Source organism: Mus caroli, unplaced genomic scaffold (assembly GCF_978045245.1).
Source record: "Mus caroli unplaced genomic scaffold, Mus_caroli_1 scaffold_20, whole genome shotgun sequence".
NCBI lineage: Eukaryota > Metazoa > Chordata > Mammalia > Rodentia > Muridae > Mus > Mus caroli.
In genome coordinates this window covers 43,181,057-43,191,013 of record NW_028227275.1, presented here as the reverse complement: position 1 = coordinate 43,191,013, position 9,957 = coordinate 43,181,057, and the positions used below count along the sequence as shown (strand labels likewise).

The window sequence follows — 9,957 nt, the reverse complement described above, 5'->3', positions numbered from 1 at the left end:
GTAACAATCCCACATTCTTAGCCAATTCAAGCACTTTAAGGAAAAGTTCAGTCTCTGTAAGAATAAAAAATCTCTTTTAAAAATTCAAAGTCTCTCAACTGTGGGTTCCTATTCAAGAATAATAATTAAAAAAAAGGTGGATACTATTTTACTTCATGAGAGAAGAACCAGAACACACTCACAATATGAACAAAGCAAAACCACACTTCCACAGAGTAAATAATTCAATATCCAATGTCTGGAATGCACTCACTATCTTCTGGGATCCTCCAAGGGACTTGGGTCATTTCTCTGGCTTTGCTCTCTGAAGCACACAAATTGTCTTCTAAGTTCAGACCAGCCCCACTCCACTACTTCTGTTGTTCCTGGTGGTCATCTCATGACACTGGCATCTCCACAGTGCTGGGGTTTTCTTTGTGTAACTGTATTCACTTTCACCAATAGTCTGTACTGAACTCTTTTCATGGTGCAAATCCTCAACTTTTCTCCTTGACCCCTTCAATCCTGGGGCTTTCACTGGCTGCAGTTTCACCAATGGCCTCTCACCACAGTGCCAAACCTCAGCTGCTCTCCATGACCCCTTCATGCCTTCAAAGTGAGGACCACTTCAAAGAATCTTTCACATGACCAAGTTTGGTGACCAGAAAAAGACACAACCACGGCCACCTCTGAACACATCTTGCATGTGCTGACTCTGAGGAACCAATTCCAGGAGATGTCACCTCAATGATGCTAGCCTCTTAGTTGCAGCTGATTTGTTTCTGTAGCCCCAGATGGCCAGTATCTATTGTCCCAGAAAACTTTGCTTTTGTAGTTTTGGTTGTTTATTAATCACAGCCAAATCTTCAGCTTCAGCTGACCAGACACCACAGATTCTTCACATAAAGGACTCAGTAGAGACTTTGCTTCCCTGTGAAATGTCACAAGCCAAGCCTTCGTCATCTGCATTGCTTTTAACACTCTGATCTTCTAAAATACTACAGAACATCCCACTGAGCTCTCAACACACAATGGCTTTCCTAGAGGCCAAAGTTCCAAAGTCCTTCCACAATCCTCCCCCAAAATATGGTCAGGTCTATTATAACAATACCCTACTATCTTGGTACCAATTTTTGTCTTAGATTGAGTTACTATTGCTATGAAGAATCACTATGACCAAAAGCAAGTTGGGGAGGAAATGACCTATTTGGTTTATGCTGCACATACGTAGTCCATCACTGAAGGAAGTTAAGTCAAGAAATCAGCACAGGAACCTAAAGGCAGGAGCTTATGCAGAGGCTGTGATAAAGTGTGACCTAATAGGTTGCTTCCCATGGCTTGATAAGTTTGTTTTCTTATAGAACCCAGAACCACTAGCACACAGTGGGCTCCAACCACAGTGGGCTTAACACTCCCATGTCTATCACTAATTAAGAAAATACCCTACAAACTTACCTGTAGACAGATCTTATAGAGGCATTTTCTTTCTCTTCTCTTCTCTTCTCTTCTCTTCTCTTCTCTTCTCTTCTCTTCTCTTCTCTTCTCTTCTCTTCTCTTCTCTTCTCTTCTCTTCTCTTCTCTTCTCTTCTCTCCTCTCCTCTCCTCTCCTCTCCTCTCCTCTCCTCTCCTCTCCTCTCCTCTCCTCTCCTCTCCTCTCCTCTCCTCTCCTCTCCTCTCCTCTCCTTTCTTTTCCCTTTCCCTTTCCCTTTCTTTTCTTTTTTTCTTTTGTTTTCTTTCCATTTATTTCCTTTTTAAATTTAATCTAATTTTTTTTTTACTTATTCACTTTACATCCTACTCATTGATCCCTCCTGATCACCCTGTCCCACAATCATGCCAGCATACCCCCTTTCTGCTCTCTGTGAGTAGGGGCTGCTGGGGTATTCACCCACCTTGGCACTTCAAGTATCTTCAGGGCTAGGTGCTTTCTCTCTCACTGATGCCATACAAAGCAGCCCAGCTAGAAGAATATATCCTATGGTCAGGGGTTATAGCCCCCGTTCCAGTTGTTCAGGACATATATGAAGACCAAGCTACACATCTGCTATATATGTGCTGGAAACCCTAGATCCAGCCCATGTATGTTTTTGGTTGGTAGTTCAGACTCTAAGAGCCCTAAGGGTTCAGATTAGTTGATTCTGTTGGTCTTCCTGTGGAGTTCCTATCTCCTCCAAAGCCCACAATCCTTCCTCCTATTCTTCCATAAGAATCCCCAAGCTCCATCCACTGTATGGAAACATTTTCTTAAATGAGATTCCCCTCTTTCAGGTGACTGAAGCCTGTATCAAGATAACATAATCTTAGCTAGCACACATAGGTCTATTAAAATATTAGCTGAGGGTTTGGAGAGATGATTCAGTAGTTAAGAACACTGGCTACTCTTCCAGAGGACCCAGGTTCAATTCCCAGCACCCGTATGGCATCTGTAACTCCAGTTCCAGAGGCTCTGTTGCCCTCACATGGATATGCATGCAGGCAACACACCAGTGCACATGAAATGACTAGCTGATGTTAACAGTAATCAAGTCTAAGGAAAATCATCATTCAGCCTTCCTGTGCAAGTAAGTTTACTTCCCCCAAAGAACTTGCTTCTTCCTTCTCCATAGCAAACCTGGCTTCTACTGGAGGAACCTGGAGTCATCCATGGTTTGGAATGCACCAGGCCAAACATGGGAATAGGAGGCACCATTGATTACTCTCTTTTAAAATTTAATTTTTTTCCTTTGAGTATTTTGTGCATGTATACAGTGTATTTTGATAATACTCTCCCTTTTTCCTCCCTTCATTTTCTCCCAGACCCTCCTGCCACTTTCTTTCTCTCACAAATTCATATCCTTCTTTCCTTCCTTCCCCACATACTGAAATTAAAAATGTTCATAAGTATGGGTATAGAACCATTCACTAGAACAGGGACAATCTTCCAGAGGCAACATACCTTAAAAAAATTGACTCTTTTTACCCCAGCAGTGATCAATGATCAAATACCAATGGCTCTCATCTTGTGGTAGATTGTCATGAATTCTTCTCTCTCCATATTGGAATGTTAACTGCCTTGCTCTTGTGTAATTCTTACATAGGCCAGACAATGGCTGTTAGTTCATGTGTGCGTTGGTGCTTATGCTGACTAGTCTTAGGTCAACTTGATACAAGCTATAATTATCTGAAAGAAAAGAACTTTGATAAAGATTATGCTCCCATATAAGATCCTACTGTAGGCCCTTCAAGTCTCTATCTCTGCTGGGGCAGATCCGTATGCCTGTCACTCTCAACACTCCACAATCTGCAGGTCTCCCAGGAGATCTGCTGTAGCCAGGGGCAAAGAAGGTAGGTTCCAGACAGAGACACTCAGGCCAGTTAAAACCAGAGATAACGGGATGGTGAGAGACAAGCAAAAGAGCATAAGCAACAAAAGCCAATATACTTTGACACTATCAGAACCCAATTCTTTCACCATAGCAAGTCCTGGATAACACAACACACCTGAAAAGCATGATGCTTACCTAAAATCCCATCTAATGAAGACAATAGAGACTTTTAAGGAGGATATAAATAACTTACTTAAATAAAGGCAGGAAAACACAGTCAAACACGTAGAAGCCATTAGAGAGGAAACACATAAATCCCTTAAAGAAATACAAACAATCGAACAGGTAAAGGAATTGAACAAATAGAGGCAACCCTGGAAATGAAAAATGTAGGAATAAGACCCTGAACTACAGATCAAAGTATCACCAACAGAATACAAGAGATGGGAGACAGAATGTCAGGTGTAGAAGATACCATAGCAGATATTGAAACAATGGTCAAAGAAAATACAATGCATAAAAAGCACCTAAACAAAACTATCCAGGAAATCCAGGACACAATGAAAAGACCAAACCTAAGAATAACAGAGAATGAAGATGCCTGGCTCAAAGGATGAGAAAACATCTTCAAGAAAGTCATAGACTAAATCTTCTCTAACATAAAGAAAAAGATGGCCGTAAATGTATAACACCAAATAGATTTGGCCAGAAAAGAAAATTTACCCATCAAAACAGTAAATGCACACAACAAAGAATGAATGTTAAAAGTTGTAAGGGAAGAAGGCCAAGAAACATATAAAGACAGACAACCACCTCCAACAACCAACAAAACAGGAGCTAACAATCATCTGTCTTTATTATTTCTCAACATCAATGGAATAAATTCTCCAATAAAAAGACATAAACTAACAGACTGGAAATGCAAGCAGGATCCAGCATTTTGCTGCATATAAGAAACACACCTCAATGGTAAAGACAGAAACTTTCTCAGCGTGAAAGGCTGGAATAAAGGTTTCCAAGCAAATGGTCCCAAGAAACAAGCAGGAGTTGCTATTCTAATATCCAGTAAAATAGACTTTCAACCAAAAATTATCAAATGAGATAGGGAAGGACACTTCATATTCATCAAAGGAAAAATCCTTTAAGAGAGAAATCTTAATTATGAGCATCTATGCCCCAAATGCAAGGGCACCCACATTCATAAAGAAACTTTACTAAATTTCAAACCACACATCAACCCTCACACAATAGTAATGGGAGAATTTAACACTTCATTCTCACCTATGGACAGGTCGTTGAAACAGAAACTAAACAAAAGTTATGAACCAAATGGATTTAACAGGTAACTACAGAATATTTCACTCTAAAACAAAGGGATATAGTTTCTTCTCAACACTTTATGGTACCTTCTCCAAAATTGACCATATTATTGGTCACAAAACAAGCATAAGAAGATTGAAATAACCCCATGCATCCTATCAGATCACCATGGACTAAGGCTGGACTTCAATAACAAAAATAACAAAAAGACCACACACTCAGGGAAAACAATCAACTCTCTACTCAAAGATAACTTGGTCAGGGTAGACTTAAAGAAAGAAATTAAAAACTTTCTGGAATTCAATAAAAGTAAAGACACAGCATACCCAAACTTATAGGACACAGTGAAAGTAGTGTTAAGAGGAAAATTCATAGCACTAACTGCTCTCATTAAGAAATTGGAGAGATCTTACAAGATCTCAAGAGCAACAGTCCACCTGAAAGCTTTAGAACAAAAAGAAACAAACACATCCTAAGAGGAGTAGATGGTAAGAAATAATCAAACTCAGGGTGGAAATCAACCAAGTAGAAACAAAGAGAACAATACAAACAACCAATAAAACCAAAAGCTAGTTCTTTGATAAAATCACCAACATAGCCAAAGTAACTGAAGGACCCAGTGACAGTATCCAAATGAACAAAATCAGAAATGAAGAGGAAAATATAACAACAGAAACTGAGGAAATTCAAAAAAATCATCAGATCTTCCTACAAAGGTCTTTACTCAACAAAACTGGAACATCTAGATGAAGTGTATTATTTTCTAGACTGATAACATGTACCCAAGTTAAATCAAGGGCAGGTAAGCTCATATCTCCTAAGGAAATAGAAGACTTCATTCCAAACTCTCAACCAAAAAAAGAAAAAAAAAAAAGCCCATGCCCTTCTCAACACAAAGGATAATTGGGCTGAGAAAGAAAAGCAATCTACAGATTCAAGGCAATCTCCATCAAAATCACAACTCAATTCTTCACAGAGATGGAAAAAGCAAGTATCAACCTTATATGAAACAACAAAAACCCAGGATAGAAAAAACAATTCTCAACAATAAAAGCACTGGTAGGGGAATCACCATCTGTACTACAGAGCAATAGTCATAAAAACTGCATGGTATTGGTACAGAGACAGACAGATCGATCAATGGAATAGAAGTGATGACCCAGAAATAAATCCACACACTTATGGATGCCTGATCTTTGACAAAGAAGAGAAATACATACATACAATGGAAAAGAAAAGAAAACATGTTCGATATATGGTGCTGGTCCAACTGGCAGTTTGTTTATAGAAAAATGAAAATTGATCCATATTTATCACCTTTCACAAAGCTCAAGTCCAAGTGGATCATGAATCTCAATATAAAACCAGATACACCAAATCAAATAGAAGAGAAACTGGGAAAGAACCCTGAGCTCATTGGCACAGCGGGAAATTTCCTGAACAGAACTCCAATGGCTCAAGCTCTAAGATCAGCAATTAATAGATGGGACCTCATGAAACTGAAAAGCTCTGTAAAGCAAAAGAAATAGCCAATAAGACAAATAGGCATCCTGTGGATTGGGAAAAATCTTCACTAACTCCACATCTGATAGAGGGCTAATATCCGAAATATGTGAAGAACTCAAGAAGCTAACCTTCAGAAAAAACTAAATAACCCAATTTAAAAATAGGGTACAGAACTAAGCAGAGAATTCACAACAGAGGAATCTAGATTAGCCTAGAATCACTTAAAGAAATGTTCCAAGTCCTTAGTTATTAGGAAAATATAAATCAAAATAATGCTGAAATACCACTTTACCACCAATCAGAATGGCTAAGATCAAAAACTCAGGTAACATGTTGGCGAGAATTTGGAGAAAGAGGAACACTCTTCCATTGCTGGTGGGATTGCCAACTAACAACTACTCTGAAAATCAACCTGGAGGTTCCTCAGAAAATTGGCAATAGATTTACCTAAAGACTCAGCTATACTAATCGTGGGTATGTACCCAAAAGATGCTCACCATACCATAAGGACTCATGCCCCATTATGTTTATAGAAGCCTTATTTGTAATGGCCAGAAGCTGGAAAAAATCCACATATCCCTCAAATGAAGAATGGATACAGAAGAAACAGGACACCATGAGCTTTGCAGATAAATTGATAGAACTAGAAAATATCATCCTCTTTTTTCCACAACGGGTTTACCGTCAGAACGCAGGTGTTGTGAAAGCCACCGCTAATTCAAAGCAAAAATGGGAAAGGAAAAGACTTACATCAACATCGTAGTAATCGGACACATAGATTCCGGCAAGTCCACCACAACTGGCCACCTGATCTACAAATGAGGTGAAATTGACAAGTGAACCATCAAAAAGTTTGAGAAGGAGGCTGCTGAGATGGGAAAGGGCTCGTTCAAGTACTCCTGGGTCTTAGACAAACTGAAAGCTGAGAATGAGCGTGGAATCACTTTTGACATCTCCCTGTGGAAATTCGAGACCAGCAAATACTATGTGACCATCACTGATGCCCCAGGACACAGAGACTTCATCAAAAACATGATTACAGGCACATCCCAGCCTGACTGTGCTGTCCTGATTGTTGCTGCTGGTGTTGGTGAATTTGAAGCTGGTATCTCCAAGTACGGGCAGACCCTCGAGAATGCTCTTCTGGCTTACACCCTGGGTGTGAAACAGCTGATTGTTGGTGTCAACAAAATGGATTCCACCAAGCCACCATACAGTCAGAAGAGATATGAGGAAATCGTTAAGGAAGTCAGCACCAACATTAAGAAAATTGGCTACAACCCTGACACAGTAGCATTTGTGCCAATTTCTGGTTGGAATGGTGACAACACGCTGGAGCCAAGTGCTAATATGCCTTGGTTCAAGGGATGGAAAGTCACCCGCAAAAATGGCAGTGCCAGTGGCACCATGCTGCTAGAAGCTTTGGATTGTATCCTACCACCAACTCGTTCAACTGACAAGCCTCTGCCACTGCCCATCCAGGATGTCTATAAAATTGGAGGCATTGGCACTGTTCCCATGGACCGAGTGGAGACTGGTGTTCTCAAACCTGGCATGGTGGTTACCTTTGCTCCAGTCAACGTAACAACTGAAGTCAAGTCTCTTGAAATGCACCATGAAGCTTTGAGTGAAGCTCTTTCTGGGGACAATGTGGGCTTCAATGTAAAGAACGTGTGAGTCAAAGATGTTAGACGAGGCAATGTTGCTGGTGACAGCAAAAACGACCCACCAATGGAAGCAGCTGGCTTCACTGCTCAGGTGAGTATCCTGAACCATCCAGGCCAAATCAGTGCTGGCTATGCTCCTGTTCTGGATTGTCACACAGCCCACGTAGCATGCAAGTCTGCTGAGCTTAAAGAAAAGGTCGATGGTCGTTCTGGTAAGAAGCTGGAAGATGGCCCCAAATTCCTGAAGTCTGGTGATGCTGCCATTGTTGATATGGTCCCTGGCAAGCCCATGTGTGTTAAGAGCTTCTTTGACCATCCTCCACTTGGTCGTTTTGCTGTTCTTGACATGAGGCAGACAGTTGCTGTAGGTGTCATCAAAGCTGTGGACAAGAAGGCTGCTGGAGCTGGCAAAGTCACCAAGTCTGCCCAGAAAGCTCAGAAGGCTAAATGAATATTACCCCTAACACCTGCCACCCCAGTCTTAATCAGTGGTGGAAGAACAGTCTCAGAACTGTTTGTCTCAATTGGCCATTTAAGTTTAATAGTAAAAGACTGGTTAATGATAACAATGCATCGTAAAACCTTCAGAAGGAAAGAATGTTATGTGGACCTGTGTGTGTGTGTGTGTGTGTGTGTGTGTGTGGCAGTTTTAAGTTATTAGTTTTCAAAATCAATACTTTTTAATGGAAACAACTTGACCAAAAATCTGTCACAGAATTTTGAGACCATTAAAACAAGTTTAATGAGGAAAAAAAAAGAAGAAAATATCATCCTGAGTGAGGTAACCCAGACCCCAAAAGACATACATTCACAAATAAGTGTATATTAGCCAAAAAAGTAGAGAGAAGTCAGAATACAATTCACAGAAATTAGGAAGTTTAACAAGCAGGAAATCCCAAGTGAGGATGCTTCAGTTGCACTTAGATGGGGGAAGAAAATAATCTTGGAAGGCAGAGGGAAGGGGGACCTGGGTAGGAAAGGAGAGAGGGAGGGGAAAATGGGAACAGGATCAGGTATGGGGCAGGGGACAGGAAAGAAGCCTAGAGGGTCAGCAGAATGACCTGAAATGTGCAGCTTCAGGGGGTGGAAGGTGAGGGGACCATCTAGAAAGTACCAGAGACCTCGGAGGTGAGAGGCTCAGAACTCAATGAGAGTGATCTTATTTGAAATGCCCAACAGTAGGGAGAGAGAAATCAAAGGGTCCACCTCCAGTAGATAGACATGGCTTCAAGTGGAGGGATGAGGTTACCAATCCACAGTCAAAATTTATGATCCAGAATTGTTCCTGTCTAAAAGTACTGTAGGAACCAAAATGAAGAAGAGACTGAGAGCAAGGTAGTCCAGTGACTGGCCCAACTTAGGATCTCCCTCACAGGGAAGCATGAAGGCCTGATACTACTACTGATGGCTATGGTGTGCTTACAGACAGGAACCTAACATGGCTGTCCCCTGAGAGGCCCAACCAACAGCTGACTGAGACAGAAGCAGATACCCAACCATTGGACTGAAGTCAGGACCCGATGGGTGAATTAGGGGAAAGATGGAAGAAGCTGAAGAGGAGGGTGACCCCACAGGAAGACCAGCAGTTTCAAATAGCCTGGACCCCTGGGTGCTCCCAAACATTTACCATCCAACCAAGCAGCATACATGAGCTGGCCCAAGGCCTCAGACACATATATAGCAGAGGACTGTCTGGTCTGGTCTCAGTGGGAGAAAATGTCCCTAATCCTTGAGAGGCTTGAGGCCCCAGTTGTGTGGGGAGCATCCTTTAGGAGATGTGGGGAGGAGGAATGGGATGAGGAACTGTTGGAGTGGGGACCCAGATGGAGAGGGCAATGGCTATATTGTAAATAAAATAAAATAAAATAAAATAAAATAAAATACAAATGCCCTGCTGTAGGGCATTTTCTTATATACTAATTGATGAAGGAGGGCCTAGCCTATTGCAAGTAGAGTCAGTAAAGAGTTCTCTGTAGACTCTTCACCAGCTCCTGCCTCCAAGTTTTTGCCCCTTTTGAGTTCCTGCATTGAATTCCCTCAGTGTTGGCTTACCACCTGGAACTGTAAGCGGACATAAACTGCTTACTTTCCCAAGTTGCTTTGATCAAGATTCTCCATCAATAGTAACTGCAATCAAGACAGATCTGTCATGTACAGAAGACACAACTTTGAATTGCTAA

General features: G+C 41.2%; 1 pseudogene; it reads left to right on the top strand.

The window, feature by feature from the left end:
* Positions 1-7,070: 7,070 nt before the first annotated feature.
* On the top strand, positions 7,071-8,373 carry LOC147000161 (elongation factor 1-alpha 1 pseudogene; annotated as a pseudogene).
* The last annotated feature ends 1,584 nt before the right edge of the window (positions 8,374-9,957 follow it).